General features: G+C 39.0%; 1 long non-coding RNA gene across 1 annotated transcript in view; it reads right to left on the reverse strand.

Moving 5' to 3' along the window:
* LOC149523724 (uncharacterized) overlaps window positions 1-8,698 on the reverse strand; it is a 122,104-nt gene extending 113,406 nt beyond the window's left edge. Inside the window, exon 1 of the long non-coding RNA XR_016350543.1 lies at window positions 8,640-8,698. This is a non-coding gene — a long non-coding RNA (uncharacterized LOC149523724). The remainder of the gene's footprint in view (window positions 1-8,639) is intronic.
* Between the last annotated feature and the right edge of the window lie 841 nt (window positions 8,699-9,539).

The raw sequence follows: 9,539 nt of genomic DNA on the forward strand, positions 1-9,539 counted from the left end.
ACAAAATTGCATCCTTTTCATGATTTTCACAGATGACCGTATAAACTAATAAACCGTTCTTTCCCTAACCCAAGATCAATGGTTTCTGAAATGAACTCTCTTCTTCAACTTTCCACATGAAAAAAAATTAAAAAAATAAAAATTAAAAATCAATAAGTTCCTCCTACCCAAGTCTCTTAAAGCAGTTGTCTTCTTTTTAAGGAAAGCAAATATCTAAAATCTGCAGTGTTCATGCTTTCAAATATCATTGTAGTTCACTTGAACTAAAGCCACTGAGTTTTGTGCATACCTGTCATATGTAATTACTTGATGCCATTACTGACACTCTCCATTTAACCTTCCTCCTTCCTATCTATTGTTTGTCACATTTACTTGTTGCATACTATTGTAGATTAGTCCCTGGTCAATAAAACATCCCTGTTCCTAAATAGGAAAATAACTTGAGAAAAAGAAAACTGTTAGAAAACTGAATGGTCTTGAACAGCACTGGGCAGAGCCTGCAGGAATCTACCCCTTCAAATAGTTCAACGGTCTTCAAAAGAGGTCAGTAAAGTTGATCATTTACTAGTCATTGATTCTGTGCACTGAGTTAATTCATATCTGGATTAAATCCTCACCAAAACATAGCAAAAGCCACTGATAATTAAGCAAATGCTGAGCATTAAGTAGGTATTTAAATCCCACTGTCTTCAGTATGATATTAACACATACTTATACCTAACCATATGTGTATGTGCTATTCCTGAAACGGAAAGGTTGCAAGGCATGAACTATATTTCCATTTGCATTGCAGCTTACACAATGGATCCCCAATCCTATCTGGGGCCTTAGTGATAGTGACATAACCAATAGTAATAATCTCTAACATTGTATCTATGTGCATTAAGCAAGTACCTCTATTTTCATAGAGATATGGCTACTTCCTGCAACCCATCAAATGTTTTATTGACATAATTATGAAGAAAGGAAAGCATTTTCCTTTATGAAGATAATAGATTAGGGAACTATACTTGGTGGAATAGCCACCTTTGTTGTACTTTATGACTTCTTAGTTTAAAAATAAATCTGGACTAATTTAAACCAGAAGAAAGGAGGAAATGTAGAAAGAAAAAGAAGTGTTGTTTGTACCTGCTAATAGTTTTCTAGCATCCAAACTTCTTGAAGAAATACCCCTGTTTTCCTGTGCTAAAATGTGATGAATTCCATTCTATCCTTTCAGGTTTCCCCTAGATTTATGGTTAGATTAGTAGTGTTCTGAATTGAGTAAAACAGTTTTGTAGCTCCCTCGGGAACTTGAAAAATGAAAATTAGATGAGTCTGCAAAGCTCATTTTCACTCAGCAACTTTACTAAAAGCTGTCTCAGGGTAAATAGGAAAATAACTTAAGAAAACCAAAACTGTTAGGAAACTGGACTGTCTTGGATAGCACTTGGCAGAGCCTGCAGGAATTTGTCCCTTCTAACAGTCTTCAAAATAAATCAGTAAAGTTGATCATTTTATTTACTGACTGAATTAAATTCACCTCTGGGTTCAAATCCAGAAATACAGTAGAAGCCACTGATAATTAAACATTTGCCAGGATTCACCACATAGTTAGTTACTTCATTGTTGCTGCTAATACTTCCAAAGTGAAGGGGGAAAACAATGGTACTCTGTGCTACCACTACATGGCAACTATTGGCTTTTTAAATGCAGCGCTTGCAGGCAATGTATTGAGCAGTACCTTACAGCACCAGAATCCCATGAACAAAGGTGGCAGAATCTGCCCCATAATAACTACAAATCACTATAATGGTCTCATGCTACTGACATACGTGTAAGTATTTAGGTTCTCTCAATATACTCTTGAAGCATATTGTACATAGGAAGCAAGACAAATCCAGCAGAAATAGAGGAGATGCTGAATATCAGAGCTTTGTGAGACAGCTCAAAAAGTACTTGCTTTATATTGGACTTGATCCTGCATTAATTGAAATAAAAGCTCGTCTGGATTTCAACATGGCAGAAACAGGGAAACTGTGTATGGCTGCAGCCAATGGCATAAATATCTCACCCATATGCTGCAAAATGATTCAAAAAATAAATCATCCGTTTGAATAATTGATCAACTAGCAGCCAAATGACCATTATAAACAATTCTTAGTACTAGCATCATGGACAAAATGTATTGTTATGGTAGGGACCCCTGACATTCTGTTGCTTAGCAATAAAATATTTAGTGCTTTAAAAACCTTTCCCCATAGCACAACCTACAAGTTCTTGTGTGTATCTTTGGGAACTATTTGCAAAAGGGGCACCTAGTGATGTATAAGCCATGCAAATCTCATTTATTAGTCACAATGAATCAGGAAAAATGTTTTTAAAGTAAAATAACAGTAATGCAAAACCTTGCATCTCTACAGAACTGGCCATGCATGCATTACACAGCACTTTACAAATATTTATGAAGTACTCTTCATTACTTTGCATAGCGAAACTGAAACTGAGAAATGATATGACTTTCCCAAAGTCATACATTAAATCCATGGTTGAATTGAGACTGCAGCCAATACCTCTTGATTCCCAGCATTATCAAACTGTCCTTCCTCTCTTTTTCCATGACAGGATTTAAACAAAAAATTGATCTAATATATTCTATTGTTCATCCCAGAATGAATGAATGCTATTGGACACCATATCCATATGACAAAATATATCGATGAATAAAATATTGAACAGTGAACCAATTGCTAGTTGGCTTTCTGGGTCTGAATGTATAGTATCCAAAAGTCTTCTAGTTAGTTATTCACAACAGACCAATGGTTCTTAATCTGTGGTTCCAGGGCCACTTGCAGCCCTGAGCTATGGACCTTTTGACATCCCTAGAACCATACAGGTAGCACTGGATGCAGCCCACAATGGGTTGAGAACCATTGCATTAGCCTAAGACAGATTTCTTACTGTAAGTAAGTAGCTGTTCCTACTACTTACAGTGTTTATTCCAGTAACTAAACCTAATCATGACTGTAGAACACCATCATTCAGACTGCCCAGTTGCAAGTAGCCTTCCACTTTTAATTGGCTAATGAGTAACTAGTGTCAATTAGCTATTCGTACTGTAATAGTAAAGAAGTCACCCACTACGTTTAGAGGGTTGTGAGGCACCTCGCAACTACCTGCACTTATCCCTGGTCTCTGCCACTGCCAGCTTCTGGTGACACAAGCAATAGCTTCTTTAAATATGTACAGTAGGACACTCCAACCCTGGAGTGCTGCAAGCATCCGCCAGAGTGTCTAGCCTCAGTTCTATTGCCATTCACAGAATTCACAGAATCTCTACTCCCCAAGGAATAGTATGCATTGCCTTACCAGTCACAAGCCAGATCATCCCTCCACTCACCACACAGGGCGTTGATATGATCCCAGTAAAACACAATAGGTTTATTTAACAAAGAACAGAAATTTGAGAAAAAGCAAGTAAAAATATTGGAAACAATTTGCTACACATAAAAAAAATCATAGCATGCTTCCTAGAACCTAAACTTAACTAACTAATAACATCTACATGTTTTGTTAGTCTATAAAGTACAGGCAGTCCCCGGGTTACATGGATCCGACTTACATCGGGGTGAGACAACCCCGCACTAGCTGCTTCCCGCCAGCAGACCAGGAAGACGCGAAGCTAGCGCCCCCCACAGCAGACCAGGGAGACGCGGAGCGGCTTTTCTCAGCAGACACCTCAGCTTGAGAATAAAGGACTGAGGGAAGTGAGGTGTGGGAGAATAAAACTGAGCTCTGGAGAAATGTTTGGCTAGAGTTTCCCCTACAATGTGTACCAGTTCCGACTTACATACAAATTCAACTTAAGAACAAACCTACAGTCCCTATCTTGTACGTAACCCGGGGACTGCCTGTACTACCAGACCATTTGTTGTTGTTTAAGTTTAATAAGACATTGTTATATCATATAGAGCAAAAACTCACACAGAATCCCTCCAATGCACAGTCCTCTTGCCTCATCAGTTGATAGATGCAGGATGCGTGTCTATCCCTATAGTTATACTCAAAAATCTACTGTCTTCCCTTGTAAAGAGGATAACCCTTGCTGCTTGTTTTATTTTCCTGTCTAGAATCTCCCCTGGGGAAGTTGCAGTCACTTGATTAGCATTTTTGCTCAGATTGCAAATCTGCACTCATATAATATTGAATTATGTGTAGCCAGACAAATATATAAACATCTCCCGCCTGAAAGAAATCTGTTGCCTCACATTTTGGTACCCAGTACTAAATCACAGAGCTTAATTTTCAGAACATGTATGTAACTCCTTACATGTTTTCCATACTGACATCTTGCAATGATTATGAGGACCAGTGAGACACAGGCTTTCAGTAGAGATCTCTGATTACACTCTTTGAGAAACCAGATCAGCCCCAAGATCTCTGTGCTCTTTGCCAGATGACACCAAAAGGTCCCTTGATCACACACAGGAATAAATAACTTTTCACTGATGGAATCAAATTACATTAAGAAAACAGAAGTAATTCATGAACTTGGATTTCCTAGAGGAGACATGTATTGCACAGGTGCCTATGACACATATACCTTTGTAATCTCCTTAGCAGGTCAAATGCTTTCAGCTTTTTTTGGCTAGTGGTGCTAGAGAAACATAACTAGGATGAGCCAACTGCTCAACACTGCAAGGCCTATTTATTTTTCAAGGAGTCTCTCTGGGAACCACAGCTCTTATTTGACTTCTTTGTGTTAAAAAGCTTTGAAAAGCAATGGTGTACATTCAGGGTACGTCTAGACTACAGGCTTTTGTCAACAGAAGTTTTGTCGACAGATACTGTCGACAAAGCTTCTGTCGACAAAGAGCATCTAGACTACATTCAGTTCTGTCGACAAAGCAAGCTGCTTTGTCGACAAAACCCTGTAGTCTAGACACAACCCTAGATGCAATAATACCTTCTGTTGACAGAACTCTGTCGACAAAAGGCATTATGCCTCGTAAAATGAGGTTTACCAGCGTCGACAGAACTCAGCGGTAGTGTAGACACAGGTATAGTTTTGTCGACAAAAGTCCACTTTTGTCGACAAAACTCTGTAGTCTAGACACACCCTCACAGACAATTTAAAGAAATATGCTGAGATTGTACAAAATCCAAAACACCACCTAATTCCTACAACCCAGAATAAAATATCCCAAAGGAAATTCAAAGTAAATTGTTTCAAAAGCCTTTCAGCAGTTTACAAAAAAGTCACCTCTTAATTTTTCTTTATGCCCTACCCATATTACTAAGTTCTGGAACAATTAACCTTAGTTTAGGGCAAAAAACCCTAAAGCCAAAATGAACATTAGTGTAACATTTCTTCACTTCCACGTGCAATGTGATAAATTCATTTTTTAACCTGCCATGCCAATGCATATAAAAACAAACAGGGCAGGCATGTTCACACCATTCAGTTGTTCCCAGGGCTCAAACACCAGCACTGTTATGGAAGAGCTGTGAGCTAGGGTAACACAGTGGTACTAAGTAATATGCAAATGAACACACCAAAACTCCCATTTGCTTGTACATAACTCTGCCACAATAAGTAAACTTGTATAATTCTGAGGTTTGTGTACAAATTGAATGGGACACATTCATCCCTGATGTAATTCCATTAATTTCAATGGTGGAGTTCCAGGGCCGGTCCTAACCAATTGGCGGCCCCGGCCAAATTTCTTTTTGCGGTCCTTACAACAATATGCTGTGTTAGCCCAAATTTTCGAAAAATGTTCTTTAATCCTTAAGTTTGCATATATGGAAATGAAATATTTTAAAGAAGCCAATATATTAATTCTTAAAGGCGGTTAAGGTTTGGTCTCGCCCTAGGCGACAAAATTCCTTGTTACGGTATTGCATCTCATTTTCATTTAAAAGAATTAGACACACTCACCTACACCTTTCTGACTGTCGGACGAGGCGCAATGCTGATACCGCTTCTTAAGAACAAGAACTTATCTAGTGTGGTTGATTGATTTGCTCTTTGAAGAAAGGCGATTAAAAATTGCCACAGTGATTTTTATGAAATTAATAGGGTTCCTACCTTCCAGCCGTGCCTGCTGCCTCATGCTCTGGGCCCGGCTGGGAAATACAGACATTAGGGGGAGCTGTCAGGAGACATGAGACTCTCCTGGGAGTGTCTGCTGGGGAGGGAGCTGCAGATGCGAGGAACCAGATGCGGGTTCCCAGCACCAGAGAATGAGAAGCAGCCTCAGTGCAGGGCAGAGCACTGGGCAGGACAGGCCGTAGGTGGGGCAGTTTTGCTGCCAAGAAAACATGAAAAATATCCAGCCAAAACTCATGCAATTTTTTCCTATTATATATACACAATTCATTGTGTTACTTTTTGACGGCCCATTGAAAATGACAGCCCTGGGCAACCGCCCAACTCAACCACCCCTAAAAACAGCTCTGTGGGGTTCCATCCAATATCCTCACTGTTGGATTTGAATAATGGAAATTTTTCTGACTTTTTTCTCCATGCCTTCTTTAGGCTCAGTTTACCTACAGTTAAACAGTACATTCCCAAGAACCCACTAACCAAACAATGAAACAAATCCCCTTTCAATTGCTATCTTCTGAATAAAATGTCTTGTACTCTTTGGAATAGCACAACATGTAAACAACTACTGGTAGTGAATAAACTAGAAATGAATGTGAAGTGCCAAGGGGAGAGAGAGAAACAAGCTGATGTACTACACAAAAGCTTTCCTGCAGATTGAGAATATTACTAAATCATTATTCCTAATGGAGCCTCAGATAACTTTTCTTCTATTAACTTGACACTACTGTACATTCTGGCTAATTATTTCCATAATAACAAAACCAAATGTTTAATACAGAGATTGCTCTCACAATTGAAAATACATAACTGTATAACAAATATAACTATTTCATTCAACAGTCTTTAAAAAACTAATTTAACATTTTAAAGGTCTTCCCTTTCCCTTTCCAAAGTCAATGATGCAACCATCAGATTCCGTACCAAAGGAAATCAATTGTACTACACCACCTGTGTATCTCCTGACATTCCTTTTACCTTTACATGCATCTTAATCATTGGACAACATTTATTCCTGATGTAACTCCATTGAATCTATTGGGGTAGCTCATGATCAGCTCTCTCTATTTGCAATATCCATTAATTTCAACAGAAGTTGAGTAGCTAGATCCCTATGCCTACATCGTCAGCTTGTAAATGATCAACCTCTATAGAAAAGGGTGCAATACACATAGCAGTGGTGTTCAGACCAACCCTTAACATGTGTCACCAGTGTTTCCTCTAAGCTGCATGTCAGCACAGCTTCCTGGGTGATTAATCAGCAGAGGCTCAGGACTCCATGAATGGAGCTGATTTACTGGGCGTGGCTAATCAATCACCTGTGAAGCTGTGCTGCAGTGCAGTTCAGAGAGAACACTTTAACTACCCCAACCTTGAGAAAATATCTGTCAGTAAAAAGTTAGCATGCTCATTCAGTCCTATCAATAAAGGTGCCCCCTTCCGATGGTGGCTTTTGTTATTTGGATGCTAGAAACTAAAATTGGACAGTAAGTTCATGTCACAATGGCTACTGAACAACCATAAGATGGTAGCAGCTTTTGGTCACCATCTGTCTTGGCCAGTTTTGACCTAGTGCCCTAGAGTTAAAAGTCCTTGTATCCCATAACCAATTTTGTATCATTCAGGTTTTTTGAGACTATCATTGAATGATGCCCTATTGCTTTTTAAGTTGAGGCACCAAAAATCACTAATCACTTTTGAAAATTTAGCTCTATATGTTTAGGGGTTTTTTTAGGCCCAGGAAACAGCATCTAATCTTACATGCTGCGAACTCATCCAGTTTCTATTGATCCCAGCTTCCTGATCTTTATTTTACATCTTATTTGCCCTCTGGGATACATGATGGGTATGGTGCTGTTTCCAGTGTCTAGGGCACTTATACCTCAGGGGCTGCACCATCCCTTTTATATTCTGCCTTTGACTGTGGTCCCTGAGGGCATGTCTACACTAGGAAATTATTTTGAAATAACTTATTTCAAAATAATAACCCCCCAAAATAACTGTTTTGAAATAGTGTGTCCACACTACAGGGAAACCTCGAAATTAGTCCTAGGCAGGCTCCCTTAATATGAACACACTACCTTGACTTAGAGCCCCAGGAAGCCCTGGAGAGTAATTACTTTGAATGTCTCTGGGGAGTAGTTATTTCAAAATAGCAGCAGTGGAGCATACACACTTGCTATTTCAAAATAAACATCATTCCTTGTGGAAAGTAGGAGTTATTATTTCTAAATAACCAGCCCTTTATTTTGAAATAATAGGCTTGGTAGTATGGACACTCTGCTTGTTATTTTGAAATAAAGGGAGTTATTTCGAAATAGCTCCTTAGTGTAGATCAGGGTGAAAGGCTATGCTCTGCTCCTGGGAACTTCCTTGAAAGGAATTCACAGGAAACAGAGCCCACTACTACATGAAACTGAAAGGCTGCAGGGTATATTTTTACTTCACAAACCATTCATATAATATAGCTTTGTAAATTATGCTTGGCTATGACTGAATGACTGACTATCCCATTTCCTCAGAGGAAAACATATTAGGAGTTAACACTTACCATCTAGAAGAGAGGGAGAGTCAACAAACAACAACCAGTTATAAAATGGCCACTTTAGTGTTGTAGCTGCCAGCCTCTGCCAAATTTAAAGGACCAGCAACAGAAAGGCATGAGGGGGGAAATGTTCCTCTAAGAGCGAATTCCTACATTAATGACCATTAGGAAGACAGAAAGGAAGATGAGTCTAGTAGAGAAGCTTTCTGTGTATTGCAAACTATCATATTAATGATAAATAATGTATATTAATGTAAATAATGTATATTTTAGTTTATGCATAGTTCTATAATGTGCTTGGCTATGGGAGAAGTAGCACTGATATCCATGATTAATGTTAAAGAAGAGAATTGGAAAATACATTCTTTTTCTCCAGAGATTTAGTACAGCTTTCTGTTCTCTCTGGCTGCCCTGATCAATGGATAGAAGAATCTTCTACTCTCCAAAAGCAGAAGAGTTGGCTGGGCACAAATTAGGGACAGAAATTATGCTCTAAAGAGGCTAAAGTAAATGAAGTCCTGGCTCAACAGTGTCTGTCGGTTACTTCAGGAGCTGAATACCTAGTTCATTCTCCACTATAGGCAAACCTACTGCCTTTCTATAGTCAAAGTAAAATCCCCAATTGTCCATCACAGCAATTTTTCTTCACTGAATTTAAAACTTACTCCAGAGTTCCAATATCCATATATATCATGATGTCTGGAGTGTTATCTGATGATCTGTAATGTAATCCATACTACGGTATGTGGCACTAGAGTCCACACCAAAGCAATATCTAGTTCAGGGGTGGGGAACCTTTTTTGAGTTGTCCCACAGAAAAATCAATCAGGGGTCACCATGGTTGTCAAGTGGCTTAGGCAATGGAAGGCTCTGCCTTCCCAAACCGCCAGCCTGGCCCCACCCACA

Source organism: Pelodiscus sinensis, chromosome 12, assembly GCF_052426305.1.
Source record: "Pelodiscus sinensis isolate ZL-2025 chromosome 12, ASM5242630v1, whole genome shotgun sequence".
Classification (NCBI taxonomy): Eukaryota; Metazoa; Chordata; order Testudines; family Trionychidae; genus Pelodiscus; species Pelodiscus sinensis.